Consider the following 13,986-nt stretch of genomic DNA (forward strand, 5'->3'; position numbering starts at 1 on the left):
GGATTTTTTTTGGAGGGTGGAGAATGTGGTTACATATGTCCACTTGTAATGATCTTAAGTTATTATGGTGATTGGTTGTGATTATTGGGTTGAGACTTGGGCTTGGGATTGTAATTGGATTTTGAGTTTAATGGACTTGGTGATAGGTTGTGTGTGTGTGTATGGTTGGATTTTAAGTCTAATAGGCTTAGGCGGTGAGTTGAATATGTATTTAGGTTAGAATTGGGTTTGTAGACACCTCAATTTGAACGGGCCACTTCTCGAAAGGGCCCAAAAATATCGATTTTCCAAATAAATGGGCCAACGGGCCTTAAAGGCCTAAGTCATTGAAAAGTGACATTTTTATCAAACCGAGGCCCCTAAGACCTCTCAATGGTTTAGGAGGCCCACCAAAAAGACTCGGCCAACCTTACGCTTTCCCAATATTCACCGCTCCGCTTCCAAAAATTAAAAATGCCAAATTTTCGATAAATTTCACCAACGGGCCTAAAAAGCCCAATTCCCCAACACGTGGCATTTTTGATCAAACTAATGATTGCAAAAATCTAAAAAAATTAAAAAATTAAAAATGTGAGACTTGGGATGCCTACCCCTCCTCTACTACCACCGCTCCGCCTCCGAATCCGTAAAAAACCATAGGCCCACCTAAGGCCCATGAGCCCTCAACACTTTCCTAAATCGATTTCTCATCTTACCTTAGCCTAAAATCAATCCCACATCACCTAAAATCTAAAACCAACCTATACCCTCAAAATCCATTCCAAAATAACTCTCAACCAAACCCTAAAACCCAAAACCATTTCTAAAACCCAAGCCCAACACTACAAAGCCAATAAATCATTAACCATATCCAATTCATTATCCAACCTTAACCCATAAATCACTACCCACATTAACCAATCACCATCTTGATAATCAAAGATGACACATGTCATCACCCCTTCTCACCTCCCTCACCCAACTACCTACCCCATTAATTTACTTTAAATCCCATCTACCCACACATCAACTCATCACCTTTTCTCTCAAATCAAACACATCTACCCACACCCCTAACCTATACCTCCCCTAATATACCCTCATCATTCCCTACAAAATCCACATCTACAACCTAAACCTACACCATCCTCTCAAGTCAAACACTCAACCTCTCCCATCAACCTATCTCAACCCTTCATTTCCAACCACTTTGACACATGACATCATCTCCCTCACCCTCCCAAAATATCATCAACCACCTCTTTAAATCCTCAATTCTCTTAAACTAAATACCATTTAATCTCAACCACCATCTTAAACTCACATCACCAAACACTCCACCCAAATGGTTTGGGTAGGATCCAAATCATTTGGGTCAAAACTCACCCATTTAACCCCCCTTCCTTAAATACCCTCCAATCTCCTCTAAATTACACCCACTTCTCTCTCAAACTCATAATCATTCTACCCTTTTTCTTCACTTCACCCCATTATATCCCTAAAATAACTCCTCAACATCTATAAATACCCTCCTCCTCTTCCCAAAAATGACCCCCAACTTCTCATTACAAAATTTCTCCCCAACACTCTCTCTACTAACAACCATCACCAATTCTCACAAAGTTTACCAACTCTCTCTCACAAATCCTCCACAAGTCTCACTAAAAAAAAGAAAAATAAAAGAAATCCCTATTCTCTCTAATCACCTCTTCCCATTCTCATACTCTCATATTATACTAAGGACTCAAGAAGACCTGAAGAAAAAGAAGCAAAGAAGAAAGAAGATACAAGGTGGGTTCAAGGCAACCCCCCCCTCTCTCTCTCTACCCTCTCATCCTCCTTCTTCTATTATCCCCTCCCCTCTTTTCAAGGCAAAGGTTTATAATGATCATCCCCTTCAATGGGATGATTTTATAATTAAGCCAAAAATAAATCCCTACTTAGGGTACACATTATCAACACGTGGCACATCATTTTATTTATTGTATTTTTGATTAAAATGACCGAGTTGAGTTGAGGTTACCACTATTTAGTGGGGAGAAAAGGGTGCCTAACACCTTCCCTTTTGGGGATTCGACATCAGCACGGAGCCGGAGGTTTATCAGCACGGAACTGGGGGTTCATCAGCACGGAGCCGGAGGTTTATCATAGATTATGGACATGATTGAGATTGAAAGATTGATAGGGTACGGGTTGGGGATTCGACTCGAAATGGATATGAGTCGTGAACCCATCTGAAAGTGGGTATGGATCGTGGACCTAATTGGAAGTGGATATGGGTCGTGGACTCGTTAGGATATGGATATAGGTCATGGACCCAATTGGAAATGGATATGGGGTGTAGGCCTATTAGGATATGGATGTGGGTCGTGGACCCAATGGAAGTAGGTATGGGTCGTGGACCCAATTGAAAGTGAATATGGGTTGTGGGCCCATTCGAAAGTGGATATGGGTTGTGGACCCCCTTGGACATGAATATGGGTCGTGAACCAATTTTGAGAGTGGATATAGATGGCGGACCCATTTGGAAGTGGGTATGGGTCGTGGACCCATTTTGAGAGTGGATATGGGTGGTGGACCCATTTGGAAGTGGGTACGGGTCGTGGACCCATTTGAGAGTGGGTATGGGTCGTGGACCCATTTGGATACGAATATGGGTTGTGGACCTATTTGAAAGTGGGTATGGGTCGTGGACCATTTGGATACGAAGATGGGTCGTGGACCCATTTTGAGAGTGGATACGGGTTGTGGACCTATTTGGATACGAATATGGGTCGTGGACCCATTTGAGAGTGGATATGGGTCGTGGACCCATTTGGATACGAATATGGGTCGTGGACCCATTTTGAGAGTGGATACGGGTTGTGGACCCATTTGGACACGAATATGGGTCGTGGACCCATTTTGAGAGTGGATATGGGTTGTGGACCCATTTGGATATGGACATGGGTGAGTTTGATAGTGGGCCATGTTGGGTTGAAATCAATTTCGATAGGTAGAGTGTAAGCGAGCTCCGTTTGGATCAAATACAAACTACGAGTGGTAGGCCCTAAGTTTAATGATAAAAACGATGTATTTAATCATTTTCAAGTCTTAAAACTCAAAATAAAAATAAAGTCCAAGAGAAAAGTTGTCAAGACTGATGTCACGGACGAAATGAGCAAAAAAAAAAATTTTTTTTTTTTTTTTTGGTCCGTTTTTAATGAACGGACCGAAGTACTTTTGTACTAGTCCGCTCTTTAAAAACGGACCAGAACCTTAATTTTCGCCGATTTTTTTTTTTTATTATTTTTATGCAAAGCATAAGCAAAGATTTCCCCCTTTACCTAGGGGGACATGTAAAGAAATAAAATAAATAAAACAAGCTTAAAACCTATACAACTTGCCTTCGTGGGCTAAAAAAAAATACAAAGTCATCTCCTTGGATTGGAAAAATTACAATAATGAGAGGGTTGATAACTCATTTTTCCAAAATTGTTTCCTAAACCTCTAATCGTATTGAATGCATGCGGCTATAGGTGGCTTCACGGTTACCCATTCTTCAAACCTCAATGCATACCGAAGTACACATGTCTTAGGTTGGTGATTGGGTTGGATGTGTTCGTCCCCGTACCCGAAATAAGCGATCTCGAGTCGTGAAACTACTAAGCATCCGGGTTTAAACTTTTATAGGTAGAGGAGGTTTGTGTAATGGGCTATGCAAGCGTAAGTGCACAAGTGCATTTTAAAAAAACAAGTATCAACCCCCTTTTACAAGCATTCAACCCACAAAATATTAAAGAAAATATTACAACCATTCCCCAAGAATAAGAAGACAAAATATCAAACAAAACACAAACAACAATAATGTTAGAAACACATATTAAAATTTGTTCTTTTTTTTTTTTTTGTAAAAATGGCCAAATGGTCATGGTTTGAACCCGCAAACTCCCCAGTAGAGTCGCCAAGTTGTAGACATGAGAATGTTCGCCTTGGAACCTCAATGCAACGTTGTTTGGAGTCGCCACCATTCTTTTTTTATAAATGGGTGTGAATGGGCACCCGAATTGATTCTTTTGAAAACCATTTTTTATGGCATTGCAGTGACTCTCAATCATGGAAAAGGTATGGTCTACCTAAGATCTAAGTAAGGGGATTCGGTTAGAGAATGGGGAAGGTGTTAAGCACCCCATTCTCTCCACCTAAGGTGGTTACCTTTAGATTTGGCCATTTTGAAAATGATTAAAATAACAAGTAGAATGCATGAGATGCATGAAGTGGGTGGGTGCATATAGTGTGTATGTACCTCATTGGAAGAGATTTTGATGTTGGTGTTGACATAAGAGATATCTTATAGAAAAAGACATTCTATGGAGTCAACACACTTTTGCATGAGTTGAAATGTTGGTTTATGATTTTAGAAAAATTCCATGAAAGGAATTCTCTTAGATCTATAACCTTAATGCATGCATGTTTAGCTAGAAACTTAGTGTTTTAACCCCATCAAGAGAGTTACACATTTCTTCATCATAGCCAACATGTGTGATGTGTGTGTATAGTGTACATTATGATGCATGATATGAGAGTGGGTTAAAAAGGGCTTCAACCTCCATCCTTTCGACCAAACCGCCTCAAGCATTCCATGCCCAAGGTTGAGGTTCAATCTACTCGGGATGAAGGAGGGTTCTCCATTACATCCTAAGGGTTTCTAAAAAAGAAAAGAGAGGGTTAGAAGAAGAAGATGCAAGATAAAAGAAAATAAATAAATAATTACTATCCCACCTTGTCCCTTTTGGAAGTCTTGAGAGAACTTGAGCTTGAGTAATGAACTTGAGAGTTGAAGGATATAGTTGATGGTTAAGAGAGTTGAAGGTTGAAAGTTGAGAGATGAGAGATGAGTAGAGATTTTGGTAGAGTTTTAGGTTGAGAGATGGGGGCTTGAGAGCATGAGTTGTTCTTAGAAAATGAGGGTATTTATAGAGTTTTTGGAGAACTTTTGAGGATAAAGTGGTCCAACCCTAAAAATAATGAAAATGGACATGAGGTTTAGGTTGTTTCTTTTTGGATTTTTCATTTGTATGAGGGTAAAGATGACATTTGTGGAGAAACCCTAAGAGCATGCTTTGATCCTTGGTTTTTTGGTAAATAGAGGTGAGAGAACAAAAGTACTTTTGGGAGGATGAATGGGGGAGTGACATGTGTAAAGGTGGAGTGGTAGGTAAAAAGTAAATCTTGGTTTATTTGTAAATAACTCATAAAGCAAGGGTGGAAGTGTAGTTTTGAAATGGACCAATGGGAAAATAAAAGCACATTTGGGAGGGTGAATAGGAGAATGACATGTGTAAAGATGAAGTGGTAGGTGAAAAGTAGATCTTGGTTCATTTGTAAATAACAAATAAAGCAAGGATGGAAGTATATTTTTGAAATGGACCAATGGGAGAACTCCATGTATGTACTTGAAGATTCTCACCTTTTGAGGGCATAATGGGAAGTTCTCTCACCTTTATGGATTATTACCAAAGACCAAATAACCTTTTTGGTTTGACTAAACTTTTTGAGAAGGGCATTCTTGAATTTTCACAAAAGAAAGGTTGACTCTCCAATTAGATGATGTATTGGGTGTTGGAGGCTTATGAGGTATCAACATGTGTCATCTTGTGAAGGGGTGAGAGAATGGACTTGGTGTTGGGCTTGGGTATGGACTTGGTGTTGGGTTTGGATATGGACTTGGGTTTGGGCTTAGGATGGACTTGATTTTGGGTTAGGGATGTGGACTTGGGTTTGGGCTTAGGATGGACTTGGTTTTGGGTTAGGACATGGACTTGGATTTGAGTTTGGGATATGGAATTGGATTTGGGTTTGGGTGATGGGCATAGGTTTAGGTGGATTAGGGACAAGGTATGGGCATGCGATGATATGAGATGATGCATGTATGCATGAAAATGATGCAAAATAGCAATGTGGGTCCGTCGAAGAACTTGAGTTTTAAATCGAAATTAATTCGAGAAAATTTGGATTTTCCTATGGGTTCGTGCAAATTGGGGTGTCTACAGGATGAATGGTGTAAATGTGTATAAGAAAATGTTATTTAAGTTTGTTGATGATATAAGATAAGAGAAAGATCATTACATCGTGATAAAATCTTGTACGAGATTCAATGATGATGAGTAAGGCTCATAAAGAAAAAATTAGATAAGACTGGTTGAATCGTGATGTTACAACTTAGAGGAATTTAGAATGTTGACTATGAAGATTTCACAAATTAAATGGATGGGTCCACCAATTAGAATTCTTAACATTAAAGAGAGCGATGGTTTTATTGGATGAACGATGTAAATGTGTATAAGAAAATGTTATATATAAGTTTGTTGATGATATAAAATGAGAGAAAGATCATAACATCATGATAGGATCTTGTACAAGATTCAATGTGATGATGAGTAAGGCTCGTAAAAAAAAAAATTAAATAAGACTAGTTGAATCAGGATGTTACAACTTAGAGGAATCTAGAACATTGACTACGAATATCTCAAATATTAAATTAATGCATCCACCAATTAGAATTCTTGACATTAAAGAAAATGATGATCTTATGGGATGAATGGTGTAAATGTGTATAAGAAAATGCTATATAAGTTTGTTGATGATATAAGATAAGAGAAAGTTCATAGCATAATGATAGGATCTTGTACAAGATTCAATAATGATGAGAAAGGTTCATAGAGAAAAAAATTAGATAAGACTGGTTGAATCGTGATGTTAAAACTTAGAGGAATTTAGAATGCTGACTACGAAGATTTCATAGATAAAATAGATGGGTCCATCAATTGGAATTCATGACATTAAAGAGGTGGTGATTTTATTAGATTAATTGTGTAAATGCGTATAAGAAAATTCTAGATAAATTTTTTAATGATATAAGATGGGAGAAAGTTCATAACATCATGATAGGATCTTGTACGAGATCCAATGATGATTAGTAAGGCTCATAGAAAAAAAAATTTAGATAAGATAGGTTGAATCATGATGTTACAACTTAAAGGAATCTAGAACGTAGACTACGAAGATCTCACAGATTAAATTAATGCGTCTATCAATTGGAATTCTTGACATTAAAGAGAGTGATGATCTTATTAGATGAATGGTGTAAATGTGTAAAAGAAAATGTTAGATAAGTTTGTTGATGATATAAGATAGAAGAAATATCATAACATTATGATAGGATCTTGTACGAGATTCAATGATGATGAGTAAGATTCATAGAGAAAAAGTTAGATAAGACTAGTTGAATCGTGATGTTATAACTTAGATGAATCTAGAATGTTAACTACGAAGATCTCACAAATTAAATTAATAGGTCCACCAATTGGAATTCTTGACATTAAAGAGAGCGATGATCTTATTGGATGAACGGTATAAATGTGTAAACATGTAAAAGAAAATGTTATATAAGTTTGTTGATGATATAAGATGAGAGAAAGATCATGATAGGATCTTGTACGAGATTCAATGATGATGAGTATGGCTCATAGAAAAAAAGGTAGATAAGACTGGTTGAATCGTAATGTTACAACTTAGAGGAATTTAGAATATTGACTACGAAGATCTCACATATTAAATTAATGCGTCCATCAATTGGAATTCTTGATATTAAAGAGAGCGATGATCTTATTGGATGAACAATGTAAATGTGAATAAGAAAATGCTAGATAAGTTTGTTAATAATATAAGATGGGAGAAAGATCAAAACATCATGATAGGATCTTGTACGAGATTCAATGATGATGAGTAAGGCACATAGATAAAAAACAAGATAATACTAGTTGAATCGTGATGTTACAACTTAGAAGAATCTAGAATGTTGACTACGAAAATTTCACATATTAAATTAATGCATCCACCAATTAGAATTCTTTATTTTAAAGAAAGCGGTGATCTTATTGGATGAATGGTGTAAATGTGTAAAAGAAAATGCTAGATAAATTTGTTGATTATATAAGATGGGAAAAATATCATAATATCATGATATGATCTTGTATGAGATTCAATGATGATGAGTAAGACTAATAGAAAAAAGCTAGATAAGACTAGTTGAATCGTGATATTACAACTTAGAGAAATCTAGAACGTTGACTAAGAAGATCTCATAGATTAAATGGATGGGTCCACCAATTGGAATTTTTTACATTAAAGAGAACGATGATCTTATGGGATGAACAGTGTAAACGTGTATAAAAAAATGCTAAATAACTTTGTTGATAATATAAGATGAGATAAAGATCATAACAGTATAATAAGATCTTGTACGAGATTCAATGATGATGAGTAGATGATGAGTAAAGCTCACAGAGAAAAAAACTATTAAACAACAAGAGATGGATTTGCTCCATTTGGTGGGTAGTTGAAACTAGGTGGCCTCTTCACTTATCCTGTTGCACATTGGAAAACTTTTATAAGGTTAAGGCTTGCGTCTATAGGGGGTAGTCTCATTCTGAAAAGGGCATGGGATACACTGCATTATTAAAAATAAGGTTCACATAAAAATATGGAATCTCAACTATTAAAATACCAAATCTAACAAATCTTAGTGATAATTAAAATATTATACATGGTTTATCCCAATAGTTGGATGTCGTGTTTTGATAATTGGGATTGCATGTTTTTATAAGAATCATTTTTTTGAGTTCAAATATCCTGACCCAGGAGTTCAAGTATGTAGTTCACTTGGTTTGAATTCAAGTGAGTAGTTTAACACTTTAGAACAAACCCAATTCGTAATGATAGATAGAAATCATTGTTTCTAAGTTTGTTAGTTTGGTTTACTTATGTATATATGTAATTTAAACATGCTAGTTACAAATCTATATAACAAAACATAACGGTTCTCATCCCAATGTTTATCCCTCACATTGAGTAAGAGTTGGGATTTAATATCTTTATGAATATTGTTGAGTAATTTCAACTTTGTTATCTTTTCTCTCCTCTTTTTTCAATAACACCCTTTCAACTTTATTATATTTTCTCTTTTATTCTTTTCTGTAATACTCCCTCTAACTTTATTCCCTTTCTTTTTCTCTTCATTTTTCGATAATGCTCCTCTTACTTTATTGGCTTTATCATTCTACCCCCTTTTCAGTAATACCCTTTCAAATTTATTGTCTTTCCTGTTTTACCTCTTCTAACCCCAAAAAGGATTATTATGCCGTACACAAGAGCAAACTCTAGTACAATAATGCTAAAAAAAGAAACATATACATATTATGATCCAAATTCTTAATATAAACAACCATAAAATATAATATGTATCAAATATTGGAATAGTAAAATAAAACTACAAGATACATATATAGAAAAACATAACATAAGAAGAAAAAAAAAATGGCTATGTGCACATTGCACGTTAGTTAAGTGTATTTGAGTGCTTTTTTACTCAATTTAGTATTATTCTAATAAAAAAAAGTACTTAAAATGTAAATGTTCATTGAGTGCTGATGAGAAAGGTCAATTAGACTTATCACTCAGTGAAGTTCACCTCATCTATTCAAGTTTTGACACTCGAATCAATCAAAATTCTCAAAAATAAAATAAAATTGTCAAGATTACATGTTATTTCCACGATACAATAATCGTTTAGATCTTTGTTGTTGTAATTCGGATGGTCTGATCATGAGTGAACATCCTTAGAAAAGACAAATAATAGCCTAAATAATTTGAATAAAACCATAACATAAAATACACATTTTTCATTTTTATTTTATTTTCCATTCATATTCGACACTGTATTTATAATCTCAATGTATGTACATATTGAGGGATCATTCAAATACTAAAAACCTAAGTCATCAAAATTAATTTATGAAGATTTTATTTATTTTATAAATGATCCAACATAACATGTGACTATAATCCAATCTATGTATTTCTCTTTCTCTAAATAGGAAGCCAGAATATAACTACTCTTCATCTACTCATAAAACAAAATGTGGTGACTTCTCTCGTAACAAAATCACAACCTTTGATTCTAATTAGATTATTGGGCGAGTGGTCTGGCATATTATTTCTATTGCTAGAGTAGGGTTACCCTGACTAACAAAGTTAGGCTCCCAACCTTACTAAAGCTTCTCATCGCACCACGTGAATGGAAACTAGCTATAGCTGATTACTAGTTGTGGGAAATCGGCTATAGCCGGTTTTCCTCCACATTGTGCACCCAGAATATTATAAGGCTTCTAGCCTACCAAGATAGTCAAGGAAATTAGTTCCTCCAAAAAGAGAGAGGTCTTGAGTTCAAGCCCCTTCGTTGGCTACCCACAGGGATTTATCTTGATTTACCTGATATGTGTGGTTTATAGGGTACTACATGTACCCAAGGTATTTGGGCGAGATATGGTGCTCTAAGAGGCCAATTGCCTTGCCCCTACTATATCGCATACGGATCCAGGCACCCCATCATAAAAAAATAAATAATAAATAAAAGATAGTCAGGCTAGAAATTTCCTTCTGCCTTCGTCGTAAACTTTTACATTTAAAAAAAAAAAAAATTCAAAATCTTCCTTATTTGTTTACTTAGATTCTCATGTTGCCTCACAACCATGGTTTTAAATCTCATCCGAGACCGAGATGACTCATCCGACATCTCTCGATATCGTCCACCAACAAGATGGATATACAAGTCAATGTATCGAATGAGATTTAAAACCCACGTTCATTTTTCTCATTGTGAACAAGATATCTCAAATGTAACGGAAACTCATCCGAGATGACTTGATCTTGTTCACGAACGAGATGAGACGTCAATACAAGTGTTAAAACCATGCTCACAACAATTTACCTAAAGAAGAAACAGAATTGTTGTTCTTACTTCAATTTTTTTCCTTCTAATCAAATAAGAAAAATTAAGATTAAATTAAAAAAAATAAGAAGCATTATTAAGGCAAACCAGCCGTCCTTTTCTTCTTTTATTCCCCCTTCCTTGCTCCTTATCCTTCTCTTTTATTTGTATATTTAGTATTAATTTTAAAATATTAGTGTTTCTACTTGTACTTGAAGAGACTATTTTATCTTACGATAAGATAGTCCCAAGTGCGAACCATTGAAAGAAACCCTCCATATTAATCCCTTCCACACTTATTCTTTCTTGACCTACTACCTAATGTGGTACCAACCTATAATTAAGAACAATTGAAGATGAGAACACCGATTTTCCTTTTAACCCATTATTTTCATGTTATATGTTATATCTCTTTTAGACTTCTTTTTATTATATTATTGAATCAATAGCTTAAGGGTTTACTTCAAGATATAAAAATTGACAATAATTATATTAATACGGGTGGATCAGTGCACCTAACACATTCTTCGGTCAATTAATGGCCATTTAGTTATGATTTCTCAAAACGGTTGTTGATCAAAAGTACTCATTAGTCAATTTTTATTTTTATTTTTTCAAAATCGAATTATTTTGTTTCCAACCGCAAAGCCCAAGCAAGAAAAAGGTTCATGTTGATTCCATTTTCTTTTACTTCTGATCATTTGCATTCTATTAGGTTGAGATAGTAATTATTTTTTATATAATAAATTAATTAATTAATCAAAGTAAAAGAATGAGTATCTCTTATCGTCACCACCATGACCACCACTTCTGCATTGCCTCATATATGCGTCCCTTCTACACCTTGTGGAATTTATGATAGAATCGTGATAATATGACTCGTCAGGTGGCATAGTCAATCGACTCCCTGACATGACAAGTTTGGGAACCGTAGATCTGTACGCTTCGGGATTCCATAAAAGTGTATCATGAGGGAACTATGTATCCCGAGGCATACAGACCTACGATTCCCAAACTTGTCCATGTCAGGGAGTCGATTGAGTATGCCACCTGGCGAGTCATATTATCACAACTTTTTATGATATTAAAAGGATGGAATATCATTTTTGACACTTTTTGGAAGTTAAAATTTTCCATCTTACCCAACTTCTATCGATGAGTTGCATGGATAAAAAGAAAAAAATGATCGATTACCACATAGATACAGGGAATAAAATTTTAATAACTAAAAAAAGACATTTTCCACTTTTGAATTTGGATTTTAAATTTTGGAGTTTAATGTCCATCCATTTTCAAAATCCTTAATCAGGTAAAAACGAAAAGTTTTTCAAACGTAATCTAAACGATGAACTTTAGAGGGTTGACATGCCATTTGGGCCAATGTAGAAATCCATGTGGCCCAAATGAGGTCCTTGTATAATGGATTTAATTAGGTAGCCCAAGTCCGTAGCCCAATCTCCACCCTAATTTTTGTTGGGGTTCAAGAGCCCAAGCTGTCTTTGAAATGTTATCCATTCAAGTTTCACTTTTTAGATTGGACTAGAAGAGAAACCCATTCAATAAATAATAGCTCCTAGCTTCAAGAAGTGAGAGGCCTTGGAAGGACAATAAGTGTAGCATTTTAGGACCACATGGTTGGATCGGATATGGGTCAGAGGCATAACCTGACCCATAACTGAATATCTACATTGGATCCACCATAAATGTCTTATTCATGATAAGGATCTGTCTAGAATCCAATATCCAAAACCATTGGATCGGTCCATCTAAAATATCTGACTATCGAGTCAACTTGGATGAGTCAATTAAGAATATATTAAATGTATAAATATTTAAAATATAGTTTAATATTTTAAAATAAATAAGAATATATTTGTTGTTGTTCTCCACTAAAATATTACATTTAGCCAAAGAAGTGGTCTAGTTTTTTACCTAACTCGATTCTTTTCTTAGTTGACTTGACATATTTGAAGAGTTGACTCGATGACTTACCAAGATAACTCAGCGAGTTGGATTAGTACCTCAAAATCCAGTCGAGTCAATAACTTTTAAAATTATGAATTTTTTTTTCCCGATCGATTAGCTTGCTCCTAATGAGATGACTAACACGATAATGGTGAGAATTGAATGTATCATCACTTATAAACTTTACCAATTAAGCTACTTGCAGGACATAAAATGGGTCAGACCCAATTTAGATCTAAGTAGTATATCTTTATTTAGATCTAGATAATAATAATAAATAAATAAAAAATGGATCAAGACTCTAATCTTTCTACATAAGAACATATCCAAACCCATTGGATCACTTAGTTGAGTCGAGTTGAACTGCATTTCACATTAGAAACATCCCTAGATTCAGAGAAATCATTCCCAAATTTGAGTCAATTGGGTCAGGCCATGTAATGTCAGATCAAAGGATATTAAATCATATTCGACCCATTTAAAATTAGTTACTCTTATTCTTGATGAGGACCATGGTTTCAAAACTCATTCGAGATTGAGATGTATTGCCTGAGTTGTCTTGGTATCAAGCATGGACTAGACGGGCATACAAGTCAATGTGTCGGACGAGATTTAAAACCCAACACCATGGTTTTAAAACTCAGTTTCGCATCTTGGACGAGTTTTTCGATATGTTTGAGATGTCTCGTCGAAAAATTAAAAAAATGCACATGGAATATTAAATCTTGTTTGAAAAATTGACCTGTCTATCCGTCTCATTCATGCCTGATACCAAGATGACTCAGACGATACGTCTCAATCTTAGACAAGTTTTGAAATCATGTCCTATGTTCATTTTTTTCATTGTTGAACGAGACATCTTAAATGTATCGAAAAACTCATCCAAGACAACTCAATGGTCTTCTTCATGGACGAGACAAGATGTCATTTTGAACCCAAGTCTATGGTACACCCACAAATTTGACCAATTAAGGTAGTCGGCACCCTGCTAATGAGGGTTATTAAAACTAATTATAACATAAAATAATATAATAATATTTGTGTTATTATTCAATGGTCATGATTTGGGAACAGAGCAGAAGCCATCATAACTTCAGACCACAAGGTGGGTGAATCCATCATAATTAACCCCACAAAAAAATACCAAACCCTAACAAGCTCACATCATGCTGATGCAAATCTCACATCATAAGGGACCAATACAAGTGGGTCCCACTCAACTAATAAATAAA

Source organism: Akebia trifoliata, chromosome 8, assembly GCF_017979445.1.
Source record: "Akebia trifoliata isolate Shusen 1 chromosome 8, ASM1797944v1, whole genome shotgun sequence".
In the NCBI taxonomy this organism is placed as follows: domain Eukaryota; kingdom Viridiplantae; phylum Streptophyta; class Magnoliopsida; order Ranunculales; family Lardizabalaceae; genus Akebia; species Akebia trifoliata.